We start from the raw sequence: 23255 nt of genomic DNA, 5'->3' as shown, positions 1-23255 counted from the left end.
GCATCGGGGGTTAAAAATATAGCATTCTCTAGACATCTCTCCTAGAACTCAAGATCGACGGGCTGAGCATCTGCGCTCGCTCAAACACCCGTAACGGCGTTGCGATACCATGCACGAGGTTGTCAAGTAGGGTATGCACTCTATGTACAATGTACATACAGATTATTCAAAATGGAAAATTCCTTCTCCAATATAGGTTCGTAATGATTTCTCAAGGTAGGCAATGTATTTTTGCAAATCTATGAAGCGCACTAACAAAACAAAGGATTGCGTTGAGAAAACCACATCAATAATAAAATTGAAGAATCTGTCCTGTGATTTCAAGATAATTGTGCTTTCTCAAGTGTATATATAGTTATTTACACGATACCAATCCATGTCTGTTTGTCCGGTCTAATCTTCGGAATACCTAAACTGATTTTAACGAGAATTTCACTGGAATGTAGAGGAGCTTATGGAGCAACATATAGGCTTTTTATCCCGAAAAATCCCGCGTGATTGGTGAAAAACTGAATTTCACGTAGACGAAGTCGCGGGCATCCGCTAATTATAAATATGTAGGCCCAACCATTGAGAAAGATTTTTAAAATGGTGTTTCAATTTTCATCATAGTGGAAGATTATGTTACTGTGCAGTTACAACACTGTCACGGGCTGCGGCACGCCGCCTGTTGGTTACGACACAGTTCTATAGTTGGTTCTATAGATATAATTACTGCATAGCTATAAGATAATTCCTCACGATGTGATTAAGACCATGCGAGATTTCAATGATTATTTTATTTTGTGAGAGGAAAACAGATAATTGATATAATTTATAAGGTTCTTATTAAGAGATATATTTTTAATATTTTGTTATTATACTTGTACATTCATGTTTGAATTTATTTTAATCACCTATCGTGTGTTTTATCAACAAATATTTATAAAGTTGTAAAATAAACTGTAAGTTTTCGTGCATTTAATTTCCGCCTAAATCATATTCCATGATAAATCATATTCAAGGACTAATATGATAAAAAGGAAGTTTGTGGTGTTGTAGGGGATAATCTCTGGATCTACTAGACCGATTTTGAAAATTCTTTTACCACTAGAAAGCCACGTTATTTGTGAGTGTTATAGGTTATATTTTATCCCCGTATTATCACGGAAATTGGGTGAATGCGGGTGAAACCACAGGGTTCTGTTAGTGACATAAGAACCAGTTTTGTGAAATGAATTTTAGTTTTAGTACTATCATATCCAGTGCTTTACATTTTGTGCACGTCACGTCACTGCCAAAAATAAATAGATAGTTAAAAATATGTAGGTAAAATATTATTTTGCTGCTTCAACTACACCGGCACAAAAAAAAAGCAGCGATTATTACACCCTGGGCACTTATATCAGGTTTCTCGAAATAAAAAAGTTGGTATGAGGTATTAGTTGCTGCTATTACGAGTATATGCTGCGGTTGAGGAATTACGTCTTAAGGTCGTTCTAAGAAAATTTAAAATTCCTGTAACTAATGACTACCTACGATCTCATACGGTGTATAGGAAAATTACTAAAGGATAATTGCACAATCTTCTATCTTCTTTGCGTGATAACGTCCTGTTACTCCCAATGTCGCTATATATGTACTTACAATGTACATTGTACATATATAAAATATTATCAGCATCGCCTTGCTTGTTAACAGACTCATGTTTTATAGGCAACATTTAATGATGTAGGCCTATTTGACTAAAAAATATTTCGACTTTGACCTATAAAATATACCACTACAGTTATGACGTTTTATAACTGCAATATTTCATCTTTTAAACTTAATTAAGATAACATAAATATTGCAGAATTTTATCTAAAATTTAACAACGTGAAACATGTTTATAGGTTAATTAAGAAGCTAGACACATGTTATTAAGGAAGTAGGAGCTATTTAATTAAGTTTCAGCCAGTGCCTTACGATTACAACCAGTAATCGTTAATGTTGGCATTGCTCACCGTTATGGAGAACATAATGAGTGTCCCATCGTACTATAATACCATTGAATTTGTCATTGTGACAGCTGAGTTGTGGCCTTGGAGACATGGTACATGGCACAGTGCGGTTGCAACATAGAAAAACGCAAACAAAAAGACAAAGACATTATGTACGAGTAATACGACGAATGTACTGCCTCCCTAGCCAAGTGGAATGTCGATTCTTTTTCTACGATCGCTAACGCTTCGAAAACTAGGAAGATGTATGGAAATGACATTTGCTATTGACAGGTCACGTGATCTTCGGGCTTTAGGAATTTCCCACTACGGAACTTTCCTAGCTATTTCATTTGAAACACCTTAAAAGTCGACAGAACCCAAAACTTTACTTGTGGATGCCTCCGACTACGTGCGCGTCAAAATCAGGGTAAGCTTTCTATCCCTTTTTTAAGCTCATTACAATACATTAGACTTGAATAACAATCAAATCAATAAAATCGTCAATACCCCAAAGCCTGAAGAAAAAAGAAGTTAGTGTCAAAAAAAATATCGTAACTTTTATACCTAATTGGTCCTAATTAATATACTCGTGTATAATACAATTTGTCTAAAAAAACAAAAATTGTGTAACAGTTACTTAAAACTAACAACTACGATATGGCAGCGAACATTGTTATTTAAATATTTTTAAAGGTGAAAGTTCATTAATTGTACGTCAAACCAACTGAATAACTAATTAGTGTATTGTTTACTTTAACTTGTTTCGAGGACAGGCTTTGGAACCTGTGCAGTGTGCACGAAGCACAGTTATTCAAAAATATTTTATGGTTAATTTATACTTCTATACTATTACTAATAATAAAAAGAGAAAAGATTTGATTGTTTGTTTATTCGCATTGATTAGCCTCTTTAGACAATGAAATAATTTTTATTCTTAACTGAACTGATTTGAAAAATTCTTTCACTGTTGGGAAGCTATACACTATCCCCGAGTGCTATAGGCTATATTTTATTTCCGTATTCCTACGGGGACGGGAGCAGAACCGTCCAAGTATAAAGCGTTATTATATTTTTCGATTTCGATTAGTACGAGAAATCATGACCAAAGTCGCCAATCAGTCAGTAAAAAATCAGCTATTTAGACTTTTGAGTTTTGCGTTTATTTTTCATTCAGTCACTCTTACAAGACTTTCCTATATTTAAACTAATTTTCAATGTCCACACGTTATTAGATATGTAGATTTAAATACGGAAAGATAGGTAAGCGATATGATCAGGATCTCTGAAAATAAAAAAATATATCATCCACGTCTTTGTAAGTAATTCAAGATACTAGAGCAACATTTAATTATTTTTTTGTAATCTATCTCATCGATCACATGTGTACCAGCTATATAAGCGTTTTCGAACTTCGGTATTCGCCATTTTCGCAGATAGCAATAATAATTATTATTCAGAGCATTATCGCAGATTAGCAAGGTGATGTTCAGTGTGATATTATATTGATAATAAAAACCTAGCAGATAATAATATTGCTACCTTTTTAAGTGCAAAGGTATTAGAAAATAATTTTTGATTTGAATTGGCTCAGAATTATATTATTAAAAAAAAACAAGAAGACGTCCGTGACTACGTAGGTATATCCGCGTGAAATTCAGTTTTTCATAAATTTCGCAGGAACCATGGGCACCATGGGTTTCTCCGCGATAAAAAGTAGCCTATGGGTTTATCTAGGGTATAATCTATTTCCTATTAGGTATAGTTATAAAATACGCATAATCATACGTCATTTAGAATTTTGACGCCACTTGGATTAAGTAGGTAGGTACTTTTCTTTCGTTCACAATATTTTTTACCCGACTGCAAGAAAAGTTACCTATGTTTTTAGTGCGTACTTTGTATGTACGACTGTATTTATGTACTTATATAATAGTTTTATTACCTCCTATCTTCTTTACGATATACGTAGTTAATAAGATATCGTTAGATTCGTCTTGAAGATAGGTGTATTAAGAAAACCCACACGATGACTTAGATACGCTAAAGAAGTAAAAAAAGTATTTTTTGAATACTGAAATATGGGTATCAAATTAAAGGGATTATCATGAAGATTTCTAAAAATAAAGTTTAAATAATTATGTATATAAAATACGCGAGGCGAATGACTAGAGCGGCTGTTTTCTAATTGCTTTCCACACTTCTGGTTAAAACCTTTTTTCCCCTTTCAGTTTCGGGGTCGGGGTTTCAGAGTCGGGGTTTTTTATTTTCTTTTAACATTTTTTTTATGTTACATACAGCTATTAGGAGCAGATTCTCGTCCATATATACCTACTGAAAGCTGAAAGTCAGCTCATGCTCCTACCATAGGTACAGAGGTATGGTAGTCAACTAAGACTTGCAAAGTCAAAGTCACTTCAACTAACAAACTTCCGAAACGTCAGATAATAATATTATTAGATAATGATGTTATAATTGGTCAAAAACTTAAAATTAAAGTTACGGGCTGTTTAGGAGTTGCCTATTCACCTCAATTGTTCAAGTTTAAAAAGTATTTTTTTCTTAGTTTTTATTCTAATTTTTTTTTAAGGAAGACAATATTATTGATGACTAGATCAGTATGTATACTGTGACTAGATCGAGAGTGTAATTAATAATTTCATGATCTTCGGGTTTTTTCCTAATTTTCAATTTTATGTTATTAATAGTGTTAATAGAATTGTCGGACAAAATATACTTATTATGATATTGTTATTGCTAGTAGGAAAATGAGCAAGTCTGGCTACTCGGTCCAAGTTTAAGTATCTAGGTATATAGTTAGGAAATGAATTATATATTTTCTCTTGCGATTTCGCATTAATGATAAATGGCGGATGTTGGGTGAATAGGTAGGTACGAGCCATATAATTTCCTTCCTCATCATCATCGTCATCTTAAAACACTCTTTACCTACAACAGTATTTTATAACATTTTCTCAGCTAACATTTTATTAGTTTTTACATCGTTAACGTTAAGCGATATTTATAAATAGCACATTACCTATAAAATGTGATATTTCGATTCTTACCTAGGTACTTACAAATATTATAAATGATGTCTTTCCGAGTTTTTATATTATTCTATAATTACTAGAGAATCCCAGAGACTTCGTCCGCGTAAAAAAATCCCGTGGCAAATATAGGATTTTACTGATATAAAAGTATGTGTTATTTAAGTATGTGAACAAAGTACAGCATATCTCCATTGCACGCAGAAATGCAAAGCGGTTCCGCACTGTCCACGGAGTACACGGGAGTAGCGTTGCCAGGTCGCCAAGACCAATAGCCGGACAGACTAGTCAGTTTGGCCGAAGATTAGGGTGAAAAGGCCACTCTCATGAGGACATATTACTGAGGATTTTTTGTCTCTGTAGGTAGGTATAGTACGCCAAAAATGTATGTAAAATAAGTTTTTTTGACTATTATTATAAATATTGTTAAATTCTAATAAATAAAATCGAACCAGTTGTAGTCATTTATTATTAATAGTAATTACTCAATAATTTAAATAAAGTCATTAGTAAACATTAAAATCTAGAAATCTAGAAATGAACATTAAAGCCTAGCAAAAGCCGGACGTCGTTTATTTTGGAAGGACACGCAATCAAAAAGCCTAACTATGTTCGGCTTTATCCGGACGCCTGACAACGCTACACGGGAGGTTATTTTTAGTCCGTGTCGGACATGCCCTGCTAACTAGCCGGCAGAAGTCTGAAGGTATTCTTTTCCTCCCCTACAAGAAAAAAAAGCATATCTCCAACCCACATTTCAGCCAAATCCATCATTAGTTTTTTTTGTGAAAATGAAACAAACATCCATACAATCGCGTTTATAATATCACTAAGAGCATAATATTTACTTTGTAACTTAAAAAATACCAAGAAATGTTGCTACATAATAAAGGTTTATTACTTAAGTTATGTAATGCATTACATTATTATAAGCTACACAGTGAAAGGCTGGGAAGCGGATGAAAAATACGAGATTTTAAGCCTATATTATTGGAATAACATAGGTATCTTCTACGTGTCCTGGACAACTAGGATCTCAAGGGTCAGCGAATTTTTACGATCTCCGTGGCTCAGTATACTACAATGCGGAGGTCCTACAAGACGGGTATCGATCCTCGGCTGGACCGATTGAGATTTTCTTAATTGGAATAATCCCCATTAAAATATAAAAGGACTACGCTATACACTTGAACGATTGAAAGTCTGCACCTTTGAAACCCATTTTCTGACAAAGTTACCAATAACCAAACTTACATGCCTTAATCACCTATTGTAGGAGTACTGGCTAACAAACTTTCATCATCATCATCATCATCATATCAGCCGATGGACGTCCACTGCAGGACATAGGCCTTTTGTAGGGACTTCCAAACATCACGATACTGAGCCACCTGCATCCAGCGAATCCCTGCGACTCGCTAGATGTCGCCAGTCCACCTGGTGGGGGGTCGGCCAACACTGCGCTTACTAGTGCGGGGTCGCCTATCCAGCACTTTGGGACCCCAACGTACATCGGCTCTTCTAACTATGTGCCCCGCCCATTGCCACTTCAGCTTCGCAACTCGTCTTTTCGTCCGAAATTCCTCAGTGCCTGAAGACAAAAGTCTTCGAACAGTGCGTGTTGCCAGTGATTCCGAGACTTAGTCACTAACTATGGGCCTCATAAGAAGGCTCAGAGTCACACAGCGGGCGATGGGACGAGCTATATATATGTAAATGAGGAGATCCGCAGAAGAACCAAAGTCACCAACATAGCTCAACAAACTTTGAATTTGCCTCAATTGCTCAACGTTAAAGCAGTCGGACTCATCACTGAGGGGTGGTGGTTCGGTTCCTGTTGGACTATTGTCGTACCCACTCCTAATATAGTCTTTCCCGACTAGTTGGCAAAAATTCTTAAAAAAAATCTTTTATAAAACCACGAAGATCTGGCTGTTACACACTCTTTTGTTAATTGTGTATCTAGAAATTATTTGAACCTGGCACCTAAGCATATTCACAAATTATGCTTGTCTATTGTCTAGGTAATAAACGCAAAATGCACTGGGGTCAAGAATCAAGACTTAGAACATAAAGATAAAAGTGCTTGTCGCTCTTCGTCAAAGTTATATGGTATTAAGTGTGAGAGTAATATTTATATAAGTAGTTGAAGTTGGTTTATATTTTTTAAAAGAATATTATATTAGGGTTCCGTAGTACACAAGGAACCCTTATAGTTTCGCCATGTCCGTCTGTCAGGCTTAGAGCAGACACAATTACTACTAGAAAGCTGTAATTACATGAGTATGAACATTAAACATGTAAACAAAGTCGTAAAATAAAATCTTGAAAAATCTTTTTGTACATTACATAACGGATTAAAGTGCTAACCTAATCTACGGGACCCTACATTGCGCGTGGCCTGACACGCACTTGGCCGTTTTTTTTATATACATGAACAATTATTATAACATAATATTATAATTTCCGTTCCCCTCTACTTAGTCGGATAGATTGTGAACGTACGACAATTAGGTATATAGTCTAAAAGGCGGGGATCGAATCCGAGATCTTTTGGTGTGAGCCTGACCCCTATACTGTTTAGCTATATATACTATTATTATTATTTATTAAGTACACATTTATATTGAAAAAATATTATAGGTATGCTTGGTATTTTGCTTGCCGGACCCGGTAAACTTAGTAATCGCAACTCCATTAATTACTATTAAACTAAAAAATGGCTTGATTAGTTTGAATATTTTTTTTGGGTTAGTACAGTCAGGAGTGGTACAGGAAAATCAAAAAAGGTGCGGGTGATAGTTTATTTCACTGTTTGTAAAATTAAGTCACCCGCACCTTGCTACAGCACACGAGCTATAATAATTTTTATTTCGGTTTCTACAGACTTTCCTGTACCATTCCTGACTATGCTAACCCAAAAAATATATTCAAATTAATCAAGCCATTATTTTACTTTCAACGAACAAGAACAATTTATTTTTATAAAAAAAAACAACATGGTAAGTTTACTAAGGTAATAAAATTATGTAGATAAACTGAATAATTAGGTAACTAAAAGACTTCGTCTTTAGAATACACCTTGATCGTAATTTTTAAGTAAAGGTAGTCCACTAACCATTACCAGTCAAATATACTCAAACTCAATCAAACAAAATCAAACTAGAATTAGGTGAAAACCTTTTCACCTAATTGTAGTTTGCATTAGATTAACGGTTGTAGGAATTATGTTTCTAGATTATAGGTACCTACACAACATTGCCAGACGTCGATTTTGGCGGGACGTCCCGATTTTTAAATCGATAGTGTTACTAGGTATCCCCCCCGAAAAAAAAAAAAAAAAAAAAAGGTATCACGTAAACGTAATTTGAACTCTAATAAAAAGATAGAATTTCAAAAACTTTTGATTTAGTACAGTACATACATACAATACCTAGGTACAGTTTTCACGATGTCCCGCTTTCGACATAAGAATCCCGCTTTTTTCACTCAAGAAATTCCTAAATCCCTGCTTGGCAAAAAAAATGGCAACTACGACTTTTCGGAATTATTGATTTGACTACCATCGTGGTAAAATCTAGACGGAGGTTTTTGGTTGGGTTTTATTTAAATGGGAACCTATAAAAAACTGCATAACGATCTCGCAAATATGTACCCACCCACCCAGCAAAATGTAAGACTATTATTTTTTGTACTAACAATTTAAAACATATATGTTAGAGGAATGCAGTAAGTTAACCAATGTTTTTTGTGTAACTTAAATCTAAACTTGAAAAAAAACTTACCTAAAATATATAATTAATTGTTCCTCCTTTACTTCATAACATTAATTATTTTGTAACTGATAATAGTTTATCATAAGCGATTGAAGTAATTTCGATTACGCGGAGGTCAACGATAATTTGGCAAACAAAAGTAAACAGCTGGACAGCGTACTACCGGCGACGCGTGCTGCGAACTTAGTGAACTGGCGTTCCGTAGTGCCATCGACCACCGCACAACGGAAAACTGAGCCGGTGGGGTGATGATTGCGATTGTTGATAAACGCTTTGAACGTGGGACCAACACATCTCTCCACATCACAATGTGTAGAAAACAACGCCAAAGAACGCCTGGGAGTCATTGGAAAGTGTTTTGCGAGCGCTGTTTCATCATTGTGAGTTGTTACGAGTATGTTAAAGCACACTTATCTTATAGTAGGGGAGCCGACGAGGGGATTTTTGCAGTTACTTGAGCGCGGTAGATTAGCATAAGGGAGTATACCTTGCACGTTGTTCAGTACCTCCACCATGTATGAGCCCTTAATATTGATGGGTACGTTTAAGGTAAACAAAAACTAACTTCTGAAATACTCAACCAGCACGTCAGATTAAGATAATGTAGATGAATTGATAGTTAAAAGGAGTGCATTTTGAAAATCTGACAATTTGAGCGTAACGTAAAGAAATAGAGTTATTTTTTTTTTATTATATAATCTCCTAAATATATTATGTTTTCTGATGATTTCAGTAAGCCAAAGTAAAAAAAAGTGTATATCCATTTATTCTTTCTATCATCTAATCATAGCTGGGCACCGTTAATCAAATAGTTAACTTCGTTAATCGTTAATCCGCTACAAAAAAAGTCAGCTTCGTTAAACGTTAAAGCGTTACATTCCGGAAGAATTAACGCAAGTTAACGTTAATCGTTAATCCGTTAATATGACTGGTTAATATTGCATTTTTATATCATTGTGTGAGATTGGAAATTTACCACTGGAAAAATAAAGGTGAGCACTGGGGAAAAGTGCCATAATTTGTTTTTAGTTGATTTTATCAATAATTTTAACATAAATATAGTAATTTGTTGATTTATTTAAAAAAAAAATCTTTTATAATTTCTTACTTGTCTAAACCTGTAAATCACGTCGCGCGGTAAATAGTAGGCATTGGATTAACGATTAACGGACTTCTGCATATTAACGGAAGTTAACGGGTCCGTTAACATTTTTAAAAGTTAACTTAAAAGTTAATCCGTTAATCAAAATGTTAACTTCGTTAATTAACGATTAACGGATTAACGAGTTAATGCCCAGCTATGCATCTAATCTACCAAATCTAATCGATTCCAATGATGCTTTAGTAACTACAAATTTAGCATCCCGGGCTCCCCTACTATTATGTTTTAACGATATCTTGCAAATCATCTTTTGCTCATCATCTTTTGCAGCAGAACCTAACGCAGACTTGACGTTTCAAAACTGCTTGTAGGTAAGCTTACTTTAAAATCATATAAAGGAATGTCGTTCCTATGCGTACGCTGGATTCGATAATAATAAATCGTTAGTTAGGTGGTTAGTATACCTAATATGTGGTTTTAAATTTTTTGAGGTTCCTTCCCTACATGCAAGGTAAAGATGATTTTTTTATCGCTATCCCATGTGGGTGTGGGACGTATTGTTATCAGTATTTTTATGCATTAATAAGGGTTATAAGGGTTTAAAGTGCTAAATATAATCTACGGAACCCTACACTGCGCGTGGCCTGATTCGCACTTGGCCGGTTTTTTTTTCTTCGTAAAACCATCAGCACGCTGCGGGATTGTCTCTTTATGCACATCCTTTGAAAATTTTGCATATAAACCTACTTTTTATTTATTATGAAATATTTTTTTCAATATCAATTTATTTATTACATAATTTACGTGTTTTTTAACCTGACCTTTGTTTTCAAAGACCGTTGTTTTTAAAATGCTTTTAACTAAAAACTTAAAACTCTCGAAAATCGCAATTAAGGATTTGACGAGTGTCGAAACATTACGATGTAAACGTAAACGTTGTGTAACTTTACATCTCGTGTGCATTTATTTTTAATAGCCGAGGAGTGAGTGAAGGCTATCACCATGATGCGCAATTGTATTGATGCAATGATATAACTGATACTTACTTCATAAAAACTCAATGACTATGGCATTATACAAGCACATTCAATGCCTGGCAGTGATCATTGCTAAGTTGTGGATGACGAGCAAATTATTCTTTACTTTTCGACGCCCCGCGGTTTTACCCACGTAGTTCCCGTTCCATAAAAATAGCCTATGACATTCACAAATAATGGCTTTCTAGTGGAAAAAGAATTGTCAAAATTGATTCAGTAGATCCAAAGATTACCTACCCCCAACAACACCACAAACTAAATTGATTCCACAGAAAAAGGCAAACGATCTAGAGAGACAGACGGAAGAACAATACAGCCAACGATATTTAATACTAGAGATACACGCACTAGCGAATCAAAACTGAGGCGGAATGTCGAGTTGTGTGTTCAGAAAGTGTAAAAACTATAAATGTACTTAAATACACAATGTAAGTAAACACAAAATTGTGTATGTGTGCGCTCAGTGGAGTAGCTAAATTCGTGATTTTGTAGGGACATAACATGTCTATAATAAAAAATATCGTTGAATAAAGCGGTAAAGATTTAATTAGCAAAATTATTGATCGTTGTGAATTTGTTGCATATAGATTATGTGTTAGGTATTATACAGTATCTAGGCACGAGTACCTACCTAAGGCTGATTAGGTGATAAATAAAGAAAAACGATTAGCATATCAAACTAAAAAAATAAAATCTTTAAATTAATTAGTTTTTAAATTAATTATCTATACCTATCTATTTTAAAATAATCTATTTCAATAATACAAGTAGATAAGAAGGCACTATTTTGTGATTCCGTAGATTGTATCCACGTCACCGTACCCATGTAGGTATCGTATCTACTCTTAAAGTATTGGTATCTACCATAGATTTACGATTCGGTACAAGTACCTAAATAATTCTATGGTATCTACATTAAATTAATAAAATACATAAAATTAACTTGACGGAAACGATTAAAAATGGACACCATAGAGTACATTGGTGACAACCATAGAATTCTTGTACCGAATCGTAAATCTATATAGTGACAACTGACAGCGCAACATGTATAACCCGTGCGCATTAACTTGAAACCTGGCTTTCAAACACAACCAAAGAATCACAGTACAGACATTCATTCGAGCCGTGTCAAGGTAGGCACTTAGACAATAATTATTACAATTTAACATTAGCAGGCTCCCTTACCTAAAAGAGAGGGAATAGCTTTACCCCACCACGTTGCTCCAATTCAGGTTGGCGGGCTTAGGATAATTACCACAGAACATTTTCAAAAAAAGCTAAAATTACAATAATAATAATAATAATAATAATAAAGCTTTATTTTTCCCATTTAGACAGTACTTAACAATATCTTAAAACTATTTTAACTAGTCTATATATTAAATAATTAATTAGTTAATAATGGGCTCCTTCGGGTATAAGCCTCCTCCAAAAAAGAGCAATTCGAGCAATATATCAATTAAAATCACGCGAGTCCCTTCAGCCCCGGATCTTCAAAATATTTTAGGTGGGGCAAAAACTGAGAAATCCCGCCCCCGCCTACTTATATTTATTTATATCATCCTATATATATATAATTTCACTAATTGATTAATTTATATAATAAATTCACTTGATTGACATTTGGACATAGCTTAAATAATGCATTCATTGATGTATTTTCTGCACGGATAAAAGAAAAAAGAAACTAAGAAAAGTAAAACGTATTTTGAACTATGCCTACGCATCTCGCGAAATGTAGGTAATGTTCGGGTAGCACGTCTTACCATATGTTTTCTGTGGTCTTACTCCGCGCTCTGGGTCGGTATTTAGTATATCGGTCGAGTTTTTGGTCATGAAATATCTGGACTTGTGCTATTATTTATTCCGTGGGCATGTTAAGTAAATGATGATTTGTCCATTAGTCGATAAAGTGTGAATTTGGCCGCCCCCTGAACATGCCGCCCGGGGCATAGGCCCCTGCTTGCCCCCCCCCCTAGATCCGGCACTGAGTCCCTTCGTCAAAAGTTTAAAGAAATAGGTATACTAACAGTAGCCTGTCAATATATATATAACAGTATAGTATATGTAAGACAAAATATTCATTTGTACAAACGAAAAGGAGATCTAAACCCACGTCTTAATAGACACGGGCATAAGTTAGTTATTTCTGCATATCGTCTTCAAAGAGTAAAAAAATCTTTTGTAGGTTTGGGTGTACTCTTCTATAATAAGATCCCCAAGACTGTGATGGACCTGCCAATGCATAGCTTTAAGCAATGTGTTAAAAACATTTACTTAGTCGAGGGTACTACAACATTGATGAGTTCCTTAATGATAAAGATGCTTGGAGGCCGTTGGATCAGCTTCCACCTTCACACAGGAAGTAAAACTATAAGAAATGTAAACAGTAATTGTTATCAATTGTAAATTATAATACTGTATGACTTTTTCAAAAGAGCAACTGTTGAGTTTCTTGCCGGTATCTTCTCAGCAGGACCTGCCTTCCGAACCGGTGGTAGAATCTTTACAAATAGTCAACTGACGTGTCAAAAGTGCTTGTAAACTGAGCCTACTTGAAATAAATGATTTTTGATTTTGATTTTTGATTCCATCTTTTTCCATTTGTCCCTTTCTTTTGTGAGTTCCATCCAACCTTGGCCGGCCACTGCGGTAATGTCGTCCACCCACCTTCCTATAGGCCTTCCTACTTTCCTTTTTCCAAGTGGACCTTTCCAATAGGTAATTTTCTTAGTCCACCGTTTGTCCTTTTGCCTGCCAAGGTGGCCTGCCCGTCTCCACTTACAAATTACAAATTACAATACATAAGTATAATTTTAGCAGACTCAGAAATGGATTACAAAAATAAGAAAACCAATGTCAAACAAAGGTTATGGTTATTCACAATATTATTTTGTCAGGACAACTTAATTAACAAATCAAACTGTAACCAACATGAATTTTTGACGGCCGTGGCGCAGTGGTATGCGCGGTGGATTTACAAGACGGAGATCCTGGGTTCGATCCCCGGCTTGGCCGGATTTTCTTAATTTGGTCCAGCAGGGCCATTATGTAACTCGGTGAATGCTTTAAAATCACAGTCACGACAACAAATGGCAGCGATTTTTCGTTTTTGCGATCATGTAACATAGATCTTCCACCGAAATGACGTCATCTTGGATCGTTCTCTGTCACGGTCACTTGTAGGGATTTATTCAAGTTTTAGGCCTGTTTTTACGTATCGATAGTCAGTTTAAGCGATTATGTAAGCATTGTGATCATAGAAATAGGTGACACTGAAGTTGTCAAAGTCAATCGCTATAGAAACTAATAGAGAGCAGTGTTTTAACAAAGTTTACTTGACGCCTGTGATTCATTATTTACAAATAAAAGGACTTTTAGGATTTTTTTGAATTTTGTACTATAAAGGTATTATTTTATAAGTCAATAAAATCAGAATTTGAAAGTTATATATCAGTTTTACGTGTAAAATATTAACTATAATTGTGTTATTTTAGTGTTTACTGACATCGCCGTGTCCTACATGCATTTGTATTGTACGCGGAAACGGATCTAAAAGGATGACTTTGCATGCTGAGATCCACAGAGATCTAAGTGATCCATTACAGCTTTGTGAGACCGAGTTCATTGCAAAACTTTCGTGTCGCGATACCAGCAGGTTTTAGAAGAAATACAAAGTCTTCGAACAACTGCTGTTCGCAATAAACTAGAGGTAAGTAAGTATTGTGGAGTAGGAAACCTGCATTCCAGAGAATTTTCTTCACTCTCTGTGTGTGTGAAGTCTGCTAATTCACATTGGGCCAGTGACGTGGACTATGGGCCTAACCCCTCTCATTCTGAGAGGAGACACTAGCTCAGCAGTGAGCCGAATATGGGTTGATAACGAATATGGTATTTTTATATGGTGAGCTTCCATAGGATAAGTTAGTTTAAAATTTGGAGTAGGCTTATTCAGTACTAGCAGACATACCATAGTTTGACCGGTGTAGTTCCCGTTCCTGTAGGAATATGGGGAATTAATTATAGCCCATATTACTCTGTGCTGTAGCTTTCCAATGGTGAAAGATTTTTTATAATCAGTTTTTGTGTTAGATTGTAAGAAACAAATAATATTATCTAAAGATGTGTCACTGTCATCCTAAGAACCTAAATTAAACCATTGAATATTATTTACAGGTCTTGGCAGCTTTAAGCATTTATGCCAATGGATCATACAAATGTCTCTATGATGGCTAAGGCATCTTTTACCAAATGCCTACATGAGTCACTGACGCTCCTGAATACCCCAGCTGTTTAAAAAAATGTGTTAAGTTCCCTTTGCATTAAACACAAAATCATTATAAATAAGTAAGTAAGTATGACACTAACTTATAGCACAGTATGAAACTAACTTATAGCACAGTATGAAACTAGCATAAGGTACCTATTTATTATATTTTTAGTCTTTTTTTTCTAAGACTCAACTAATTTGTGTTCACTAACACACTGAATCTTTCATAGGTTGATTTTGCATAAAAACTTATTTGTAAAATGAGATTGATTATTGATTGAGATTAATAAATAATACACAGAGTGCTTATTCATATTGCAGGATGTTACTGTAAATAGACATATACCCAGGTGCTTAATCTAGATTAACATCTACTTACAGATTTATGAAAAAAATTGGATTGCCCGGGTATTGATTGCACCCATGTGACAATAGTTTGGCCTACAGGCCAAGAGCTAATAGGAGGCTAACAATAAGAATTGAATGAAAGCGTGGTACCTCCTTTTATTTAAACATTAACTTATTTATATATTGTCAATTAATATTTCAGATATGTGATGCCAATCTAATAATAACATAGTGGATGCTCAATTTGGTGGTGTATCATATGACTTGTACATGTGGAACCAGTGCAATAAAACCACTTGAGGAAAACCTGCCCAATAGAGACTGCTGTTGGTTGTTAGGTAAGCTGTTGCTTAGGTATAACTGTCAGTTAATGAAACTACAGGATCCAAATCTAAATTATGAAACTGTTACTTTTATATAGGCAAAATACATAATACATTGCAATACACACTTCAATTCTTTCAGGTGACCAATGTTTGCATGATGACCCCCATCTTGGGAGCTGCTCCTAGATCCCATTAAGATATGCACAACATTGCTGTGTCAGAAATACGGTGGAGCCTTGTAGTTGGGTGCATATTGTAAAATGTTTCCTCACTCCAAAACCATGAACTCTGGTTTCCTAAACCCTCAAGCTATGCAGCCGAAGGAGGAGACTTATCACAGGTCAGTATATTATATGCAGCTACTTTATAAGAACTTGTTGGGCAGTACCATGTATACCTACATTATGATTTATTTTTCTAGGAGAATTACTAATAATTTTGAAGAAGTGAAGAGCTTAACAATGTTTCAACCAACACCTAAAGAAGCTTTCACTTGGCTGTTAGATCAAGGGCTGGATACAGAAAACAGTAATCCTTGTGATGGCAGTATTGTCCAAGGATTCCTCACTCAAAACCATGATAACAAGTTGCTAGAACCCTCAAGCTATGCAGACAAAGGACTGGATATATTTTTTCGTGACCAAGCCTTCTGTATAATTATTTATACTTAAACCATACAAAGCACTATCTAGCCCCAAAGTAGGCATACAGAGTAGCTTGTGTTGTGGGTACTAAGATAGTTGATATTATAATATTCATTTACATTTATATACTACCTATAAATACTTATATAATGTATAAATACACACACACTGGAAAAAACCCATGCTCTTCACACAAATATTTTCCAGGTGTGGGAATCGAACCCATGACCGTGGATGCAGGAGCACTACTTACTGCGCCACGCGTATGTGTTTTTATTTTGAAGCAAATTATTAAAGTTGATAATTCAAATTGTAGTCATGTTTTTAATTAATCTATAATTAATTTTTAATTTACATTTTTGTTAAATATTTACCTATACTTCAGTCTATTTTTGTTAGAGGGGGTACCTATATGTGTAAGTAGGGTCGTTTCTTGATTAAATTAAACTAAAGAATGAAAGATATATATTATAACAAAATTTGTCAACAACAATATATCAAGTCTGAATAAAAAATACCAACACAAGTAAATATATTTTTTATTTTTAAGTAATAGATGTTACACAAATATAGAGTATCTACTTTAACTACATGGCCCTACCTGCTTAACATTAAACAACATTGTTTTTAATCAAATCATTATTTATTTATTTCCTACAATGTGGTAGGTACATGTTTTGTTCTTAAAATTATTGAATTGTATAGATAAACAACTAATGTAGTATGCAATTTTTTCTTTTACAATTACTTAAATAATCATCATCATCATCATCATCATCATCATCATCATCATCATCATCATCATTATAAACACATATTCGGCTCACTGCTGAGCTCGAGTCTCCCCCAGTAAGAGGGGTTAGTGCCTACCCGCACTCGGGAGACCCCGCACTGGAAAGCGTGGTTGGTCGGTTGGTTGGATGTTCGCGGCTCAAGGTCGTTGTGCTTGGAGGTCCATGTAAGAGGTCTATGTCCAGCAGTGGACGTCTATCGGCTGATAAGGTAAGGGAAGGCCAATGCCTAACCCCTCTCATTCTGACAGGAGCCTAATATGGGCCAGCATATTTGGATTACATTGGCAGACATCACATATGCAGAGAATTAAGAGAATTCTCTGGTATGCAGGTTTCCTCACGATGTTTTCCTTCACTGTTTGAGACACGTGATATTTAGTTTCTTAAAATGCACACAACTGAAAAGTTGGAGGTGCGTGCCCCGGAACGGGTTCGAACCCACACCCTCCGGAATTGGAGGCAGAGGTCACATTCACTGGGCTATTAGGGATAATAATAATAGTTAAATAATATTTCCTCCTAATAATAGATAATAAAACATATTTTGATGTGCAATTTTACAATAAAATTTTAATCTAATACTATGTAATACTGAAATTAACCAAATGATAATAATTATATTCTTTATATACAGTGATGTCATAATTAACTATATTAAATTAAAATGAAATTATATTTGACAATTTTCTCTCATATGCAATGTCATTATTGATAATAATTTTATAAAAAATCTGATCATTAAATGTTTGTTTAATTCTTTCTTCATGAATCGTTCATAGAGATGAAGGATTCAGAATCACCAATTTTTTCAAGGTGTTTTGCACCTCAATGGTGACCAGCGACATGGAGACTTCCATAGTCAGTCCCTGGCACTCAAAGCTTAGAGCCCACATCTTCATGTTGATCTGAAATGTAGAAAATATTTTTTTATTACATGACCTACATATGCCCCCGGTTTCTTTAAGTAGATCTCATATTGAGATAAGAAATGGCCTATGTGTTATATCTTGATTAAGAGTTTATATAAATGACAAATCTAGGGGGGGTTAATTGATATATTTATACCTCAGGTATATTACTTGGTTCTACAATATATTTCTGTGAGATGGTGATAACAAAAATAATACTTTGTTGTATTTATGTTGAGCTTCTTTTCAGACGAAGAATGTTTGTGATCCTTTAGTTTCAGGTTAATGAATATAGTTATCATAAACAATACATTATTGTAAATGATAACAATATTCATTATATGTGATATTTAACAAATCAAAATGTGCAATATTTATTAAGCTGAACATGCACATAATAAAAGAAAATATAAAGTACAAATTATTATTTGAATTAGCAATTATTATCATTAAGAATTACATACACTGGATTAGGTAATACTATTCATTCATTCATGATTAGACCAATAGTCCACCACTCTGACCCAAAGCGGATTAGCAGACTTCACATAAGCAGAGAATTAAGAGAATTATCTGGTATGCAGGTTTCCTCACGATGTTTTCCTTCACCATTTGATACATGTGATATTTAATATCTTAAAATGTACACAACTGAAAAGTTGGAGCTGCATGCCCCGGACTGGATACAAACCCACACCCTCTGGAATCTGAGGCAGAGGTTACACTCCACTGGGCTATTGCTGTGCTTATGGACCTATATCCCTGGCAAACCCTCTAGTCTATACTCTGCAGCAACTGGGCTTTTATGGGATTAAACTGAGCTCTTTTGTTTTTTGATTTGCCTTATATTTTATCCAGTTTTGTAGGAGATACATATACTTGTAGGATTTAACTTAACTATATATTGTAATTGAAATTTGAATTAATTATTTTAAGTGGCTAGCCTCAATCATCATAAAAAAATTACTAATCAAGGTAGGATTTTATATTTAGCCTTAATGTAACTAAAACAAACACCTACAAATACAAACAATTCTAATACATCTGCATAACAAGACAAAGTTTGATTTTGATTATTCGTGTTGTACTTAATGCTAAGAACTTAAAGGTTACATGGTGCAGGTATAGTTGTGGTTTAAAAAGGCTTGTTAATGCAATATGCTAGTCACAAAACCAAGTATTATGTTAAACTTATAATAGAAAATCATGAATTTCAATTGAATATAATTACTATCTGATGCTCGACGGTTCCACCTGCATAGTTCTCACTCCCTTGGGACTACAGGGATAAAATATAGCCTATTACACTTACAAGTTATGTGAGTTTCTTTTGGTGAAAGAATTTTCAAAATCGGTTTAGTAGATCCAGAGATTACCCCCTACAATATCAAAAATTTCCTCTCATCCTCTTTAAAATAATAATATAGAATATAGATATGTTATAACTTACACAACTCCACTGGCAGACACGGAAGGTTTATTTAGTAGCCTGACTTTCCAAAGGCCCTCCAAAACAACCCATCGCCAAGTTTGATCCAAGCCAAGGCGATCATTGAGTTTCCCGGACATCTTTAGTTGCAAGCGATGAACTTTAATAAACAAAACACTATACAATATACTTTACATATTATCACAACGACCATTAAATTAATCATAGGCAGACGATAAAACTTTGAAAAACTTTCGTGTTAATGTTTTATGTAAAAGTGGCCGTTAACTTTGATAAATTAACTATTAACACTAATAAAAATGTATACGATAAAATGATTAATTAATTACTTCTATTGAAAACAAAAAATTAGCTGTTGCAAGTACTTTGAGCCAACGAAACCAATTTTTTTATTAATATTTTAATACGGCTTTGTTTACCAACAAAGAAATTAAAACACTTCACTTCACCACAGACAAACAGCGAAATCAAGTATAATGCGAATATGTGCAAAAGTATGCCGCGCCCGTAGTAAGTAGTACCGAGAAAGGGTGTATTTTATTTAGTCGCATAATGTCGATAAAATTTTGCGCCTAGAACGATATCACTAGGCATTGTGGCAGTCCTATGTCTTACATAATCGGAATTGCAAAAACACTCTAGTGTTCAATTTAGCTTTGCGTTACACAGTTAGAAGTGATACGTCGAGATACATAATCAGCCTGCAGGTCTGGCTGGTGGGAGGCTTCGGCCGTAGCTAGTTACGACTCTACCGGCAAAAACGTACGGTCAAGTGATTTAGCGTTCCGGTACGATGCCGTGTAGAAACCGAGAAAGGGGTGTGGATTTTCATCCTCCTCCTAACAAGTTAGCCCGCATCCGTCTTAGATTGCATCATCACTTACCATCTGGTGAGATTGTAGTCAAGGGCTACAGAGAATGACCTTGAGTGGAGACATCCTCAGGAGATGTTGACTCTACAACGTGCAATTGCAATTGCTTGAGTGACGTTGTCGCATGGGTTCGTCGGCTTTTCACGGATGATAGTAAAATAAAATAATTATTATTATTATCTATTCATGATGAACTTCCGCAAATTAACGCCTGCTTCTATCCAATCCATAAAGAATTACACAACAAGAAATGTGGACGGCTCTAACGCCACGAGTAGGTATACTGACGCCGACCGGGCGACGAGCGTCATAAATCGCAAGTCGTTAACGCCAACTGATCGTTACCCCTCTCTAAATCCCTACTCTTTACTTAATGGTCTAAGTCTTTACGAAACAAGTCGCGCCACCTAACGTCGGCACCGAGCGAACGCGAGATCGGGCGACGTCAAATCCGCCCCAGACTACTATTTCTAAACACTAGAAAATATCAATGTTCAACACACCAACACACAACAACACCTAATGGAAATAGAACCTACGCCCTTGAGTAGGCAGTGCAAGAACATAATTAATATTTACTGAGGTAGTGTCGTCACAAAGAATAAGATACGGATATGAATCTACTAAATTCAAAAACCACAAAGTCCGCTAATGAAGCAAAATGTATCTATGTTATCTATGGTACTAAAATCTATAGACAAAATAGAATATGTTTAATATTACCAAATAGACCTAAAACCGCTTATTCCCATAAAAAAGACGTTGAAACTTAGTTGTCTGCTACAAAACCAACTTAGTCCTTGAAGCAAAGGTTAGTGTTTGAAGCAAAACCAGCAAACTCAACCTCCACCAATCACGTCGCGTCTTGCCGGCAATATGGGGGAGTATGTTTACGTTGCGTTACCTTGCTTTCGGGTTTTTTAATTTTGTGGTGCTAAAAGTAATTTATCCTGCATAACTTTACGAAAAAATAGATCATGGATTGTTATCCTGAAGTTGTAGATAATAAACAGGCACGGAAACGTCTAGTCCATTCTGCAAATTGGAAAAAAAGTCAGGCTAAAAAAGACTGATATTGTTTGGATACTTTGAATTTTACTTAAGAGTAACGTAGATCCGTTTCAGAATAAAAAAATTCTATAACTATACTCAATAATCAACTAAAAAGTGAATTATGTAAGTATGTAGCTATGTGTACTTATATTATAAAGAGATAGTTTGTGAGGTTGTAGGAGGTCAATTCTGGATCTACTAAACCGATTTTGAAAAATATTTTACTAATAAAAAAACCACGTTATTTGTGTGAGTGTCACAGGTTTTATTTATCCCCGTAGTGTTTTATAGTAAAAAAAAAATTGTAACTAAATGCAACTCCAGTAAAAGTTGTATTTTATAATAAACCTTTTCAATACCTTTTGTTTTTTATTTACCTGCTACAAAACCTTGACTATTCATATTAACACAAATCTATCAATGTCAACTTTTAATGTAAGTACAAAAAGTATCAATATAGGTCAGTCTAATTAGGCTATGATATGTATGTATCAAACCCAACAAAGTCCATTTTGTTTTTGCTACAAAAACCACTAAGTCCAGGTGAATATTTCAAAGTCCGCAAAGTCCATTCTATTTTCCTGATTATTGCTTTAGTTTCGTAAAGATATTTCTTAAAAAGCTTAAAAAAATAATATTCAACATTCATTTAAAAAATACATCAGCACTTTTAGTACTATAGCTAAACCAATTACGATTGGTGATAAAAATATCAATTTCTCAAAAGTTGTTAAGCTGGACAATGTGGTTTTTGAATATAATAGACTCTTATTCCCGTAAATTTAACTCTTTGTACGGATACGTCACTAACACCCAAGTACCACTGCAGCAAAGAATATGTATACTCTAAGGAGAAGAAGTAAATCTACATACACGAAAACGTTGGATATAGCGACATTATTTCCGCATGTGAAATATTTTTGAATTAAAGTCAACGTCACTTTAAATGAAGATTTTTCATTTAATTTTTTTTAACGAAATATAACTTACTTAATTAAAGAAACTAATTGAGAAAAACCAAAAAAAAAGTAATAAAACGTTTTTCTAATGTTATACGGGATTGATTTCATGATTATTATATCGTACCAAAAATAAAAAAAATATAAAAAAAATAATATTTTTTTATGAACCATTAACTTCAAGTTGACCTTTCGGTTTTCCCTTAAAATAACTTAATTTAAAATCAAAGCAGGCATATATTGGGGGTGATTCGGATACTCCACGTTACAAGACATCCAAATTTTAGCTTTGAACGTCAACTCCTCGGCCACCTGTATACACGTACTCCTAAATACTCACTGGCCAGCGATTTTACATCATATTAACAGACAGTAAGCGTACATTGATTTCAACTAAGTTCGACATAGTCTAGTAGTGTATAACTAATCCTAAAATAATCCTGAGTTCGATCTCGGGTATCATAAGAAAAACAATTAATTCTTTTTTTTTATTTTTCACAATTGGTTTCTTTAACTATTTTAAAAATAAGTAAGTTAATTCAAAAATATTTCACATGCGGAAATAATGTCGCTGCTTATACGTAGATTCACTTCATATATTGGAGATGATTTTCTTTGATTGGGATCCTATAACTACGAGTATTATCTTACCACAGATAAACAGATCACTACAATAATCTGTGATCTTTACAAAGAGTATAA

General features: G+C 34.6%; 1 protein-coding gene and 2 long non-coding RNA genes across 4 annotated transcripts in view; 1 reads left to right on the top strand and 2 right to left on the bottom strand.

Moving 5' to 3' along the window:
• The window catches only part of LOC112056740 (long-chain fatty acid transport protein 1), a 44167-nt gene extending 35211 nt beyond the window's left edge, over nt 1-8956 (bottom strand). Inside the window, exon 1 of the mRNA XM_024097225.2 lies at nt 8797-8956. The gene's annotated coding sequence lies outside the window, so the exon portion shown is untranslated. The remainder of the gene's footprint in view (nt 1-8796) is intronic.
• A 73-nt stretch (nt 8957-9029) lies between these two features.
• On the top strand, nt 9030-17048 carry LOC112049344 (uncharacterized). 2 transcript variants are annotated; one of them, XR_008252343.1, is made up of 7 exons: nt 9030-9167; nt 10220-14337; nt 14427-14641; nt 15106-15276; nt 15750-15885; nt 16013-16213; nt 16295-17048. It is a non-coding gene; the product is annotated as an uncharacterized LOC112049344 (long non-coding RNA). The 2 variants fall into 2 exon arrangements; XR_008252340.1 differs by having other exon boundaries at nt 15106-15280.
• On the bottom strand, nt 17040-22388 carry LOC128199801 (uncharacterized). Its single transcript, XR_008252348.1, has 2 exons — nt 19670-22388; nt 17040-18216 (listed from the first exon to the last, which is right to left on the bottom strand). It is a non-coding gene; the product is annotated as an uncharacterized LOC128199801 (long non-coding RNA).
• Nucleotides 22389-23255: the final 867 nt, after the last annotated feature.

The sequence above is a fragment of the Bicyclus anynana genome, chromosome 3 (assembly GCF_947172395.1).
Source record: "Bicyclus anynana chromosome 3, ilBicAnyn1.1, whole genome shotgun sequence".
Lineage (NCBI taxonomy): Eukaryota > Metazoa > Arthropoda > Insecta > Lepidoptera > Nymphalidae > Bicyclus > Bicyclus anynana.
The sequence above is the reverse complement of the archived record's forward strand: the minus strand, read 5'-3'. Positions and strand labels throughout refer to the sequence as shown.